The 13,088-nt window shown below is 39.8% G+C and overlaps 1 non-coding gene across 1 annotated transcript; it reads left to right on the plus strand.

Moving 5' to 3' along the window:
* The first annotated feature begins 8,133 nt into the window (after positions 1-8,133).
* Positions 8,134-8,297, plus strand: LOC115070783. The gene has a single exon (XR_003849911.1). It is a non-coding gene; the product is annotated as a U1 spliceosomal RNA (small nuclear RNA).
* The last annotated feature ends 4,791 nt before the right edge of the window (positions 8,298-13,088 follow it).

Genomic DNA, 13,088 nt, shown 5'->3' on the forward strand with positions numbered 1-13,088 from the left:
ATTTATTCACTTTTATAGGGTCCTTTCTTTTACTCCCCTTATCTTTTCTGATTGTAGTTTTTCCTGAGTCAGTGGGGAAGAGGCAAATAGAATTTTGTCAGGTGATTAACTATATTAAGAACTTTAAAGAATTTAAATTATTTATGAATTACATATTACCTCTTCTATGCTCTCCCTATTTCCCTCCCTCCCTCCCTTCTTTCCTCTTTTTCCTTTTAATTTCCTTTTGTCTCCAAGCAAAAAGCTGAGATTCAGATCCCTTAATCTTTTCACAAAGCGCAAGAAATAGTTTTTAGCATCTGAAAGAAAAGGGTAGTTTTTCCAAACCCTATGACAAAAGACACATTGTGTGTTAGTTAACCTATTCTATCTATTTATTGAAATAAATAATTTCATGCTTTTTCCTAATGTCTATACTTGCGCATAAGACAAAAGATGCTTAGAACATTATCTAGCTAGCTAGTTTTGTCATTAAGCAGAATGACTTTTAGGTTAAATTTTACATAGAATTCACAAATATATTTCCAGGGTTTTCCCCAATATTGTTTTCTCAGATTTGCCTTATTTTGAAAAATCTTAACTCTTATTCTTTTTAACTTTACTAATTTTATATGTTAACTTGTCTTTGCATGATTTCAAGAACTCTAATGTTTTCCAATTCCGTGAATTCAGCTCATATCCCTTTAGTTTATAGAACCAATGTAACCCATTTGTTTATTTGTCTGAGTTGCTTTCAGGAAAACAACTCTTGAGGCAAAGCCGTCCCTTTCACTTTCGGGATCACAGTGGGTATCAGCAGGGAATGAGGTGAAATAAGCTCATGAGGTGGGGGCCATGTGGTTATCTAAACCTTAGATATAGTCATGTGTCCCCTCTCCAACCTCAGTTGTTTTATTCTTCAAGAGCCAAGGCATCCTGGGTAGGAAGTACTATGGCATCAATGGCAGAGGGGGCTAGCTTTAACACAATGCCACTGTTTCTCGAAGTGTGTGTGCGTGTGTGTGTATTTCCAAGATACAATAATTCTTGTTTAGGCATGAGCCAGTAACTTTACCATTCCCACAGCAACAACAGCAGAGGGAGCAAACTTTAGCAGATGAACCATATTTCCTGATGTCCTAGCCTTGGTAAGAATTTTGGAGCCATATTGGACAAGAAATTAATAAAATCAAACATTTCATTTCATTATGATTAACCTTATTATGCACAGAAGCAGGTCAACCAATATGGGCAATGAAGAACTAAGCAAGGGTAATTGGCATAGTCAGAGAGCTGGGAGGGGTTGTGATTATGGTGAAATAGCTGGTAAAATGGCACTTGATTCCTTTTCTCCTTCCATTCCAAAAAAACTACTAACAAAAAGAAAATTTAAGTACATACACACATATACACAATATGTGTGTGTGTTTTCTGTTCCATGGCTGGCAATTCTCAAGCTCCATTTATATAACTTCACATATGTTCTTTAATATGTGAATATATATGTTCCTTAGAGACATCTTTCTCCAGTTTCATTCATGTCGATATTTCTGTTTTTGCTGTTCCCTCTTCCTGCCCTCTGTCTTATTTCTCTGTCTGTCTGTCTGTCTGTCTCTCTCTCTCTCTCACACACACACACACACACACACAAAGAGACATCATGTAGGAGCACACACACATATATTCACATGTGTAAACACTCAGACTCTGCAACAATACTTTCCCTGCTTCCATAGCCTACTGGAGTGCCTTAAGAGGAAAATAACTTTTAATTTCTGACTTATCCTAAACCTAACAGGTGACTGGCCTAAAAGGACTCTGTTCTTCCATCCCTGCTTCTTGTGGCTGGCTTGCCACAGCTCTACCTAATTCTCAGCATTGAAATCCAATATGAACATTTAGGAGTACAGACTGGGGAGACCTTTTATGAACAGAAAGAACTGAAGCAATTGTTTGTCTTTTTCTCGCTCCTGTGAAAGGAGGAGCAGAATCGATCGTCCCTTTCACTGCGATCATTCGCCCATTTAGTGCATTGATGATATCTGGACCCATGCCGTTTTCAAGTTTTCTCAACCTTAATCTCTAGAAATCCTGTAGAGTGTGTCAAATTGGAACTCCATTCCCACACATGCATCTTTATATTTCCACACAGTTAATTCAATGCATTCATTTGACTGCAAGGCTCTTAGACATTTTCATTTAAGTGTATAGATTTCCTCTTCCTTTCTGCTTCCTTGCTTTTCCCTCTCCCTTCCTCTTCACCCCATACTCCTGCTGTATTTTGAGAATTTATTTGCACTCTGAACACTCCTCACCCCCAAATCAATTGCCTTTCTTTTTTGAAATCTCTATAATATACCCATTCTCTCTTTTACAGAAACCTAGTACTTGGACTTTTGATGCATCAAAATGGTAAGCTAAATTTGTACTTAGAAACCCAAATCCTAAGAAAAAAATTATTAGATTGTAATGTGTAGTATATTCTTAGTTTCAAAGGAAAACTGTTATCCAGTTCTATACAAAATGAAATATTGCAAATTACATTAAATGATCAAATTTCTAAGTATGTATATTTTTCTGATTGTGTGAAGGCACATTAAAAATTGGATGCCTCCAAAGCTTATTTCCTTACAGAAAGGCATTTGAGCCCTAAGGCTGTGCTGAACCATTATTCACAGAAACCAAAAGAAATCCCAAAACTGGCAAATGTTTCCTTTTATTTAAAAAGAGGGAAATGTATGCATGCCTACTGGCTTATTACAAATGAAATTCCTTTAGGATACGGTGCATGTGTAATAACTGTGATCCTATGCTCATCTGACAAAAAGACAGAAGAATCTCCTACTGACCTGATAGATGGCACAGAGTTTTCAAAGATTTGCCTAAAACTTGTGTATATTTTTCTCATATAAAACAAACGTCTATATGGAAATTTCATTAAGAGAGACAAAGGAGTGTTTAAATTAGGAAGCTAGAGTCAGATTTTTGAAATTATGATTGTAGGGTGGAATGTTATAGAAATAATTACTAGACGAGATTGTGGTATTTTATTAGTAGAAAAAATCACAAAATATTTTAACAATGCATACCTAATGTTTATTTTCTTATTAGCTATGGAACTGGAATGCTTTGCCAGCCTATCGGACTGCACCTGTTACTAGATATTTCCAAGAGACTTGCACACCAATTTTGCCTAAGTGCATTGGATGTTCTTCCCGTTGTTGTGATTGTGCAGTGAGGGCACAGGCCGTTTGCATTCAAACAAGAAGGCACATTTTATTCAAAGAGGAAAGTGATGTCCTTGGAACTACAACCTTAATGAAACTTTGAAAGGACACATTGATTGGAATGGGAAGTGATCCAGAGAGAGGAGCTTCCAAAGACAGGCGGGTGGGTGGGTGATAGCAAAGAAAGAGAAGTGGCTCCTTGGACTCCAACTACAGCATCACAAGCAACTTTTGAAGATTATGTATAAACTCAATCTGAGTCAGACAGTGTAATCATACGAAGGGGACACGGCCACAGAATGCAAGGAAACTGTCCACCAAGCTGAGTTAGATGAATTCTAACTGTTCTCTCTAGTCCTAAGAGTTTTCAGTCCCAAATTGCTTAAATGAGTTGTTGAAGTTTCCCTGACTAATTTTGGCAGAAGGAACATTTCTAGCTTGTTGATTTGAGCATCCGAATGAACCAGTGTCTTCGGACATCTGTACTATAGAGACACCCTTATGTTAAAGCCCAGCTCCAGCACTATCCTTACCAAAATAGCACATTTCCGCTCATGCAGAACAGTGATTAGACTTTCCCAACACAACTCATACTTTTTAAAAGGCGCGTCAGAATTTTAAAGTGCATTAAATAAAGGGCATTGGCACATTAATACAGCTCTCTTTGAGGAAAGATGTCGCATAATTTCCGCTGAACCGTTGCACAGCCCTTCAATAAAGAAAGTTCTCAAAAGGGAAAAAAATACATGCATGCACACATTCTCAAGGTTGGGAACGGTGTCCTTGGGAACTAAATAACTTTATGTGTACAGAAAACTAAGCTGGGAAGGAGCAATGTTGCACAGGTTTAAAGACAGTGAAAGTCCCCCAAGAAACTGTTGTTAACTTATTTTAAATATTGTTTTTTTCTGCAGCTGTCTACTATGTGGCAGTGCTGACACAGAGTATTCTGTGTGGTAATGTGGTCCTCTCTTTCTTTCTTTTCTTTTCTTTTCTTTTCTTTTCTTTCCTTCTTTTTAGATGCTATTTCAATGGAACCATGATGTTAAAAACATACTGGAAGAGTTACAGGAAGAGTGTGACAGGTGGATCAGCTCCCTCTTAGCTTTGGCTCTGGCCCGCATGTCTCTGGCACCCATGCATGCTTAGTTTCTGCCATACAAGATAGGGGCTACATGCATGGGGAGGCCCAGCACTATGTCAAGTGCTCGGTTTGCAGTTCTGTCATGGTCTTCATGCATGGTAAAAGTGACATTGGAAATACAAGGTGGAATGGCACACAAATCCCAACCCCAAATGAGACAGCTTCTTCAAATCAAGAGACTGAACTAGATGGACACAGAAGGACCTGTTCAGTGCATTTTTCCTCTAAGACAGAGCATATTCCAAAGTTTCAATTCTTTACAAAAGGAAACTGGCAAGATAGAAAAAAAAAATTTCTACTGGGAAGAATAGTCCCAGCTAAACACCTTAAGAGGTTTTTATTGCTTGTTTGAGTTAGAAAGAAATGCTCATTCTAGTCTGACACTTTCTTTTTCTATTTACTAAGCTTATGTCAGTTATACTTACTGTCCGATTGGAACACGTAGAAAACAAAACAAAGAAATTGTGCTGTGAGCGACATTAATAATTGTGTTGGCCTTCTGGATGGTGGCTCTCTCAGCACAAAGATCTGGTAGCTAAACCTGTTCTGATGATTAAACTGGTAGAGATACTGAAGTTCCTAGTTGAAAAAATGGCTTTCACCTGTAGGCTTCCTGCCACAATCAATTCGCCATGAGAAATGTTCAGTGGGATGTAAGCAAGCTCCTTTCTAAACCACAGGAGGTAACTTCATGGCTGACGGTGCCTTTTTTTTTTTTTTTTTTTTTTTTTTGTAGCATTCAAAATACTTCCATTGACTTCTTGCTCTTATGGCTGCCACCTCTTGATTTTTCTCTTCTTTATTCAGTGTCATTTGTCAACTATAACTGATCCAGATCTCCCCTATTTAAACCATAAACTGCCCAGAACTGGGCCAACTGGAATAGGGTGAGATTAGACAGGGTCACCAGAAATCTTTACTTGGCACTAATGGTTTCCCAGTCCCTGGGTAAAGGGGACTGGGAGAGCAAGAAAAACAATACCTCTAGGCAAAAAACAGGCATCAAAGGTCCGAACTGCTGTATTTTAGGAAAAGCCGTGTCACCCCTCCTCCTGAGGCACATAGCTAAAACAACACTCAAAAACTTTTCTCATCATGAAAACACAGCAATTTATAAATGAACAGGGGGTATTAATTCCTCATGTGTTGAAGTGATTTGTAGAACTTGATCAACAAAATTACAAAAACCAGTGCTGTGGACATTTTTAGCATGTTCTAACGTCATAGGCATATTTTGAGAAATAAAACATAGGATTCAAACACTTACCACCAACACAAGTTTCTTTTGAGCAAACTCTGTGAGATGTCAGGGACAAAGGCTCAGTTTTCCTTCCATGAGAAAATGAATTGCACATTTATCTCAAGGGATGCATTATAGATTTTATAATTTTGGTAGAACAACCTAGCACAGCTTCAGCCTCCCACATGGGTATATGTTACTGTGGGAGGAGGGTGAGATACAAGCCCCATTAATAATAGCAGTTGCATGCTTAATTTCATGTGCACTGCACTGAAAAATTACATCTTGCTATCTAAAATAAGATTCCAGAAGAGCTTGGGAAGTCAGGAGCTCTTCCAACATACGTTTTCAGTGAGCAAGCTGCCAGTGACTTACAACATTTAACAGAGAAAAACTAAGGGCACCGTGAATGAGTATCCATAAGACAGATTAGATGTGAACAACTCCAAGATCGAGGATCAGTTCCCGACAAAGGAGGTTTGTCAAAACACCACAGTTCTTTCTACATCCAAACAGGAAGATGATAATTTTATAGAAACTACTAATTGTGAAATACACAACAAATTAAAGGGAAGGCACAGCCTGCATTGAAAGGCAGCATTAGAGGCTCAGGTGCAGAGCTGAGTCATTAATCAAAGCAGGGTCCTTCCAATATGTAACCTTCAAAACTCGTTGTTCTCACCATTGTTGCTCTCACCATTGTTGCTCTCACCATTGTTGTTCTCACCATTGTTGCTCTCACCATTGTTGTTCTCACCATTCTTCACTGTTGCAAATACAGTGTTAAGTCCTCATCTTCCTTGTGTCCACAGTAGACTTTCGGAGGTAGATGCTTCTGAGACTCTTGTCCTACTCATATGTTTCATATAACTGTTAAGTCTAATCTTAATTAGCCCCATAAGAGTAAAAGCAAAAACCCTGCTTTTCTTCTGGAAAGACCAATTCACCTCAGGATTTTGATTAAGACTTTCATGATTTTAGCATGAAAAGTTTTACCTTCTAGGAAAACCATTAGTCTTTGAAAAAGAGTATAGTTGACCGCCCTCTGTCACCTCTTGAACTCCTCATTTCTGCCGTGCATTGCTTCATCTTTTCTGTGGGCACCTGCCTTCTCCCTGACCCTTGATTTCATTCATTCCCTGGTCTTCTCATAGTCCTCAGAAGATGACTTTTTCACCATATTTCAACCCTGTCATTCTTCAACCCCAACTAATGATGCTTAGACTTGATTCAATAGCTCAAAAATACTTCCCCAGTCAACATCCAATAAACAGTTGCTGAATGAGTGAATATATAAGTTGATTAAAGAAAATCTGATTTTTCCCAGACATAAATGTTCAGCCTGGATTCTCGACTTGATTCAGCACGTTGAGGTATTTTGCTTGCTATTCACCTCATATTAAAGTAGTAAGTACCTGTGTGGGCTCAGGGCCAGGTCCAAGTGCAGGTTCTAAAGCTTCTTAGGTATAACCCACTGGAATTCTAGGATGCTCAACTTTAAAATGGGTGCCTTCGTCCATAGAGTTTCCAGTGAACACTAAGCCAGGTGATGCCTCCAAAAATTGACCTTCCTGGCTATCCACAACTATTATCACATGACTTTTATTCATGTTAAAAGTTAATATTGTTACTATTGTCACACACTATAATCGGCATTATAAATGAAAGCATCTTTATTGGCAGGTAGAGCAGCAAAGAGAAGAAATAGGCCCTCTCTACTACAAAGGACTCTCATTTCCTGGTCTCTAGAAGAGTGTTTCTCTATTGGGAGCTAATGCTACTACCCCTACCACATCCAGGGTGTATTTGGTTATGTCTTGTGACATTTTTGCCTGTCATGATGGAGATGGGTCATCCATTGAATAGAATCCAGGGTACTGTTGTTATAATTCATAGGACAACCCCACCAACAGAAAGGCATCTCTAAAATGCCAATGGTGTAAATATTAAGATGCTATTCGATAAAATGAGGTGGCTGGACCAGGGGATGAGGCCAGGTGAGCTTTCTCATTCCTCTCAGTTCAAAATTTTTCTAAGTTTCTGATTTCCCTAATGAATTAAAACTATCATGTTCTCAGGCTGTTCAATTAATTTTTTTTATCACTCTATTTTTAAGCTCTCTTTTTCCCCCCTGGGTGTCAGAAAAGTAATTATTTAATATACTCTAAGTTCTCTTCAAATTTAGCTCAATGTTCATTGTTATGTCTTTGGGCTGCTTAATGCAAATGTTATCACATGTCTCAGTCTACTGTTTTAGTTAGGACCTGAGTTCAAAAGAACATGCCCTTCCCTAGGGATATGACCAGAGACATTCCACTCCTACCCCAGATGCCACAACAGACTAGGTACATTTACTTGCCACAAGAAAGCTTGACTGCTTAGTCATTATTCTTGTGGTCATGTGCCCAGGTATGTTGGGGGAAGAAAACTCGTACTAGAAAAAACTCAGAAAATGCAGATATTGGGATCCTGTACCCAATATCTCACCACACACTCATGACACGTTATCACAATCCTGGTCCATATTAGAATGCATTGGGAGAATAGTTACCTGACATGGGAGATACCATGATCAGGAAGGTGGTTTTCCCAGGGTGAAGCTCATCCATTGCACTTGGGATGTGCTGACCCCTGCAATTTCCCCAAATGCAGGAAACTCGGTTGCATAATTTGTGGTAGTGGAGGACTGCGTTCATGTACTCCCCTGTATTTAAAAACTGTATTAGGAGAGAGTGGCAAGATGGCAGTCGGAAAAAACATGCCCTTTCAAACAGAAAGACCCAAACTCAACCTTGGAGCCCATTTGAAAAGCCAACACCAGTGGCATGTGACTGTCATCCCAGCTCTGAGGATTCAAATGTGTTCATAGCTAGGTCGGTAACATGGAACAGCAGGTAAAAGTGCTTGTCACACAAACCTGACAACATGAATTTGTACCCCAAAACCCACATAAACATGGAAGGAGAGAAGAGCATCCACAAGGCTGTCCTCTGACCACTACATGTGGACCATGGTTTATGCCCACACACACACATCATACACACACGTGTGTGCACACACATGCACACAGACATGTATATATACATGTACACAAAAAATAAATTTAAAAATAAGAGTATTGATAGGTGTGTTGGTTATTCTTACCTCGCTACAGTCAGCTAGTCCACAGAAACAACTTAAAGGAGAAGAAATTTATTTTCATTTATAACTTCAGGGAATTTCAATTCAAGGTGGAGAAGGCATGGCACAGTAGCACCATCAACGCCACCAGAACCCTGAGGCAGTTATTCACATGTGGCAGACTAGGAAGCTAAGAGCAGTCAGATAGGGGCTATAACATTCAAAGGCTCATCCCTGGTGATCTACCCCTGCCAGTTAGGCCCCATCTCCTACTGGTTCCATAGCCTCCTAAAACAGTGCCACCAGCTGGGGAACACATGCTCAAGCCATGAGCCTGTTGGGGACATGTGTGTTATTCAAACCATAACAATAAGGGGAATCCAGGTGAACCGGCTGGCCTTGAATTCTCGCCCCTCCTTTCCTTCCTGTCTATTCCCATGGTCATCCGTACTCTGCCAGCACTCCCAGTGTCCTCTTTCCTCCCACATCCTTAGCTATAAAACTAGCCCTGGCCTCTTCTCTAAGCTGTGAATGACAGAAGATGAAACCAGCTATGACCATCTTGGCCTAAATGTAGAGAGAAAATAACAAAGGACAAATCCAATAGACATCAGAGAGGAGGTGAGAAAGTGCCTCCCTGCACTTGTTTGCCTCCCCAATCCAGAAAAGTTTGACAAAGGTTCATCCCTCCCTGCCACACCTGATTCAATGGACTCCTCTTTTGCTCAAGCTCCATTCAGTGGTATTTTTGTCTGTTGGAGACAGAATGCACCTCACTGGAATCACCTGAAAGACATTCTTTTCCTATGGAGGCAAAAGCTATCCAAATTATTAAACTTCAACCAGTTCCACACAATTTCAGTCTTAAATGTTCATAAGTAATAATGATTACAGTTATATACTTTACTGGGGAAAAATGACAAACTTTATGAATTTTCAGGAAAACTAAGCACTACCTGTGTTTGGGAAGGATGCTAATATTGGTATCCTAGACCATAACATTGGCTCTATCACTTCATAGACTAGTCTTAATATTTCCAAAAGAAGCATCATTAAAGAAATGTAAAATAAACATCATTAAAGAAATGTCCAAGAGAGTTCTATTTTTTCCATGTTGATTAAATTCAAAGAAAAAATATTTTTCTTGCCACTAATATTAATATACAAAAGAGTCTCGTTCTTTATAGTCTTATATGGCCTTGAATCATCAGAGGCTAGCACATGGCAGCATTGAAGGGTTTGAGGCCTTCATCAATGCCTCATTGAAGGCTCCCTCTTCAGTGCCAAGGGCAGACTTCCACAGCCTTGAGCCATTCCTCAAGAATGTCTTCTTTTCAGAGTCAGCCAACACACTGAGGTTCCTCTAGTAGACTTGACTAAAAGCAGACGTCTGCATCATACTGAGACCCAGGGCGACTCAAAGCCTGGTTCACACTTGAAAACGAATTTGGTGCTAAGTCTTCAGCTTGTTTGAAAGGAATTATCAGAGCCAAGGCAAAGAATTCTGGAACGTGGACAAATGCTAAATTTTGGGCCCACAAGCGTAGAAGATTGACTTGACTAGTGGAAAAGCACCAGACTTCTCTTGCCAATTCAAAAACACTCCAGGGCAACCCCAAAACCTCTGGGCTGGCGAGAATATCCCTGGCCATCCCCTCCTATTGTCCACTGCTGAGCAGCCAGTGCCCTGATGGTAATGTTCAGCTATAAACCTGAGGCAGCCTGCTGGGCCTGGCAGAAGCTGGAGCCTACATAAACACTGTCACCTTCCAGACACGAACATCATGTTCAGTTATTGCCCAGTGCCCTCCCCTCCAAGCTGGAACCTGGGGGTTCATTTGGTTCATCTCATCCTTTCTGGGCCCATCTATCTTGACTTCCACCACCAAAGCTGCTCAGCTGTGACCTCCTCCATTCTTTCCTCTGTCAGCTCTCCAGCCACCTGCCAGGGTCATGGAGGCAGTATTTCCTGTATTGCCTGCCAGGCCTGTATTCTGCATAGATGGAGTTGAAGTCTACCCACGAGACCTGATTTCAAAGATGTGTGAATGTTTGTGGGGCCTCAGGACAGCATCATTCTCACCCAGTGATTGAAATATTCATAAATAGTAAGATTGACTCTCACGGATACTTACTATATGCCTGGTGCTAGTCTAAAAACTATATGCATATTGTCATTTAGTCCTTTCATGGGAAAATTAGAAAAGAGGTATGTAAAGTGACAAAACGTTTGGCAGGAATATCCTGGCTGAAATTCATACTGAAGTATTTATGGCTGACTGCAGGCCTGATCCCATAATGCTTTTTAATGAATGTACAGAAGAGACGAAGACAGAATACCTTAAGGAGATACTGGGGGCCACATTGGTAAGCCAGAGGCAGAGAAAGGGAGACCTAGCATATACATAGCAATGCCTTGAAGCATCCCTCGCCCCATTCTGAAACTGTTCTCTTTCATTTGCCTTCTCAATCAAGTACATCACAACATTGTTTTCCAAGAGTTTTAGAGTCTCCCTTGAGCTCTTGATGTCACACTTCAGTAAGAGCTCTGTGTGAACCCCAAAAAGAAACGAAAAGTGCACCAAGCTCCAGCAGCCCCAGTGCGGCTCCCCTTTGCCCCTACTCCACCTTCTTGCCTATCACCTTGCAATACAATAATCAGAACGTGATTTGTGGCAGCAAGCTTTAGGCCTGCTCTAGAGTTGGTGGAAAACAACACGATATACAAGCAGAAGATGTGTAACTTTTCCATCTAAGACAAATATTAGCTTAATATCACACTGCTGTCTTCAGACTGCTTTATGGGGATTAATTACATGATGTCTACAAAGCAGTCTGAGAACTCCAGGATTGGTGCTATATAAATACAAGGTATGATTATTTTTAGGAGTTTCTACGGCTGACATTCAGCATAGCATGAAAGAATGAAAAATTATCTTCATGTTCCCCGTCGTGGTAACAACTTCAGCTTAGGGTTTAGAAAACCCATTTATAGAAAGTGCTAAAATTAACAGACACATTCCTTACATGAACTCATCTCTATAGCTTCATCTATGGAAGAAGAGACCTTTCTAAGCACAAACTTTTAAAAATGATGAATTTCTAGGCCAAAGTAAGAAATTAAGAAATTTAATGTTTTCAAGGAAATACCCAGGCTTCAGGCTCCAGTCCAAGTCCATGCCTCCAAGAGATACTGTGTGTCTGTATGCTGCCTGCCCATTCTTAAAGTTCTCCAGCAGGCCAGTTTTCAACCCACTTCCACCACTTGCTTCTATTTAACAACCCCAATGTCAGGAAGGTCTCCCAGCATCTTACCTAAATTCTTCCCTGGAGATGTCCCAGCTTTGCTCCTATTTGCTGTCAGTGCATCCAGAGCTCAGCCCATCAACGACTTCTCCAGGTGATTAAACAGGAAGCTTCCCTGTTCTAATTTGTGATGTGTCCTAAAAATTCTGGCATGCTTTTCAAGTTCAGGAAGAAATGACTCTGTTTCTGAACCACTTTTCCCTAAATGCCATTTCTCAATTCTACTTCTGTTGTAGGTATTTAGGTAAATCTATCCATCTCATGAAATCAAAGCTCCCAAAAGGTAGAGACTTCATCCCTATCTCTTTTAATGCCTCAAACAGAGTGGGAGAAGAGTAAGTAGATTAAATTTTCATCACGCAGCTAAAGTCTTGAGAGTTAGTAATGCTAGAATATGAAAAAAATGAGACCTGGCTGGGAGCTGGGTATGGAGGGGCACACCTGTCATCCTAGCACTTGAAAGCAGAAGTCAGGAGGATCCTGAGTTTAAGGTCACCTACAGAGGGATCTTGAGGCCAACCCAGGCAACTTGAGAACGTGTCTAAATAAATAAATAAAGCCTGGCTGGATGGTGATGTCTGGGCATTTTCGTGACCTTACATGTACCATGTAATTCTTAGCAACTGACCCTACAGTACATGCCCCAGTGATGTTCCAGTCTTTATACTTAAATTGTTTTGAGTTTCACAATTCTTTTTTTTAATTCTTTATTTAATAACCATATAATTAGAAGAGGAATTTCATTACAACAGCATTGGCATATTCAATGACAATTTCCAGAGCTAAGATGCTTCTCTTTCAAAATTGGCTGTAAATTTTTAGGTTTACAGTTGAATTAATACAGTTATACAATATTGTACTCCATATAAGCCCTATAAGAGATACAACTAAATGAGGTTTTAAACTTTGAAAAAGGTCTCCATTTCATTATTAAAATACACAGTTTCATACAGAAAAATTCATTTTCAATACAATTGACACTAAGATGCATATGCATTTCTAATCTCTATATATCTGATTATTACTAGTCATAGTTGGTTACCTTCTGAGCTCCTTGGCTTCTGAGCATGGA

The sequence above is a fragment of the Nannospalax galili genome, unplaced genomic scaffold, assembly GCF_000622305.1.
Source record: "Nannospalax galili isolate Female #2095 unplaced genomic scaffold, S.galili_v1.0 scaffold1097, whole genome shotgun sequence".
NCBI lineage: Eukaryota > Metazoa > Chordata > Mammalia > Rodentia > Spalacidae > Nannospalax > Nannospalax galili.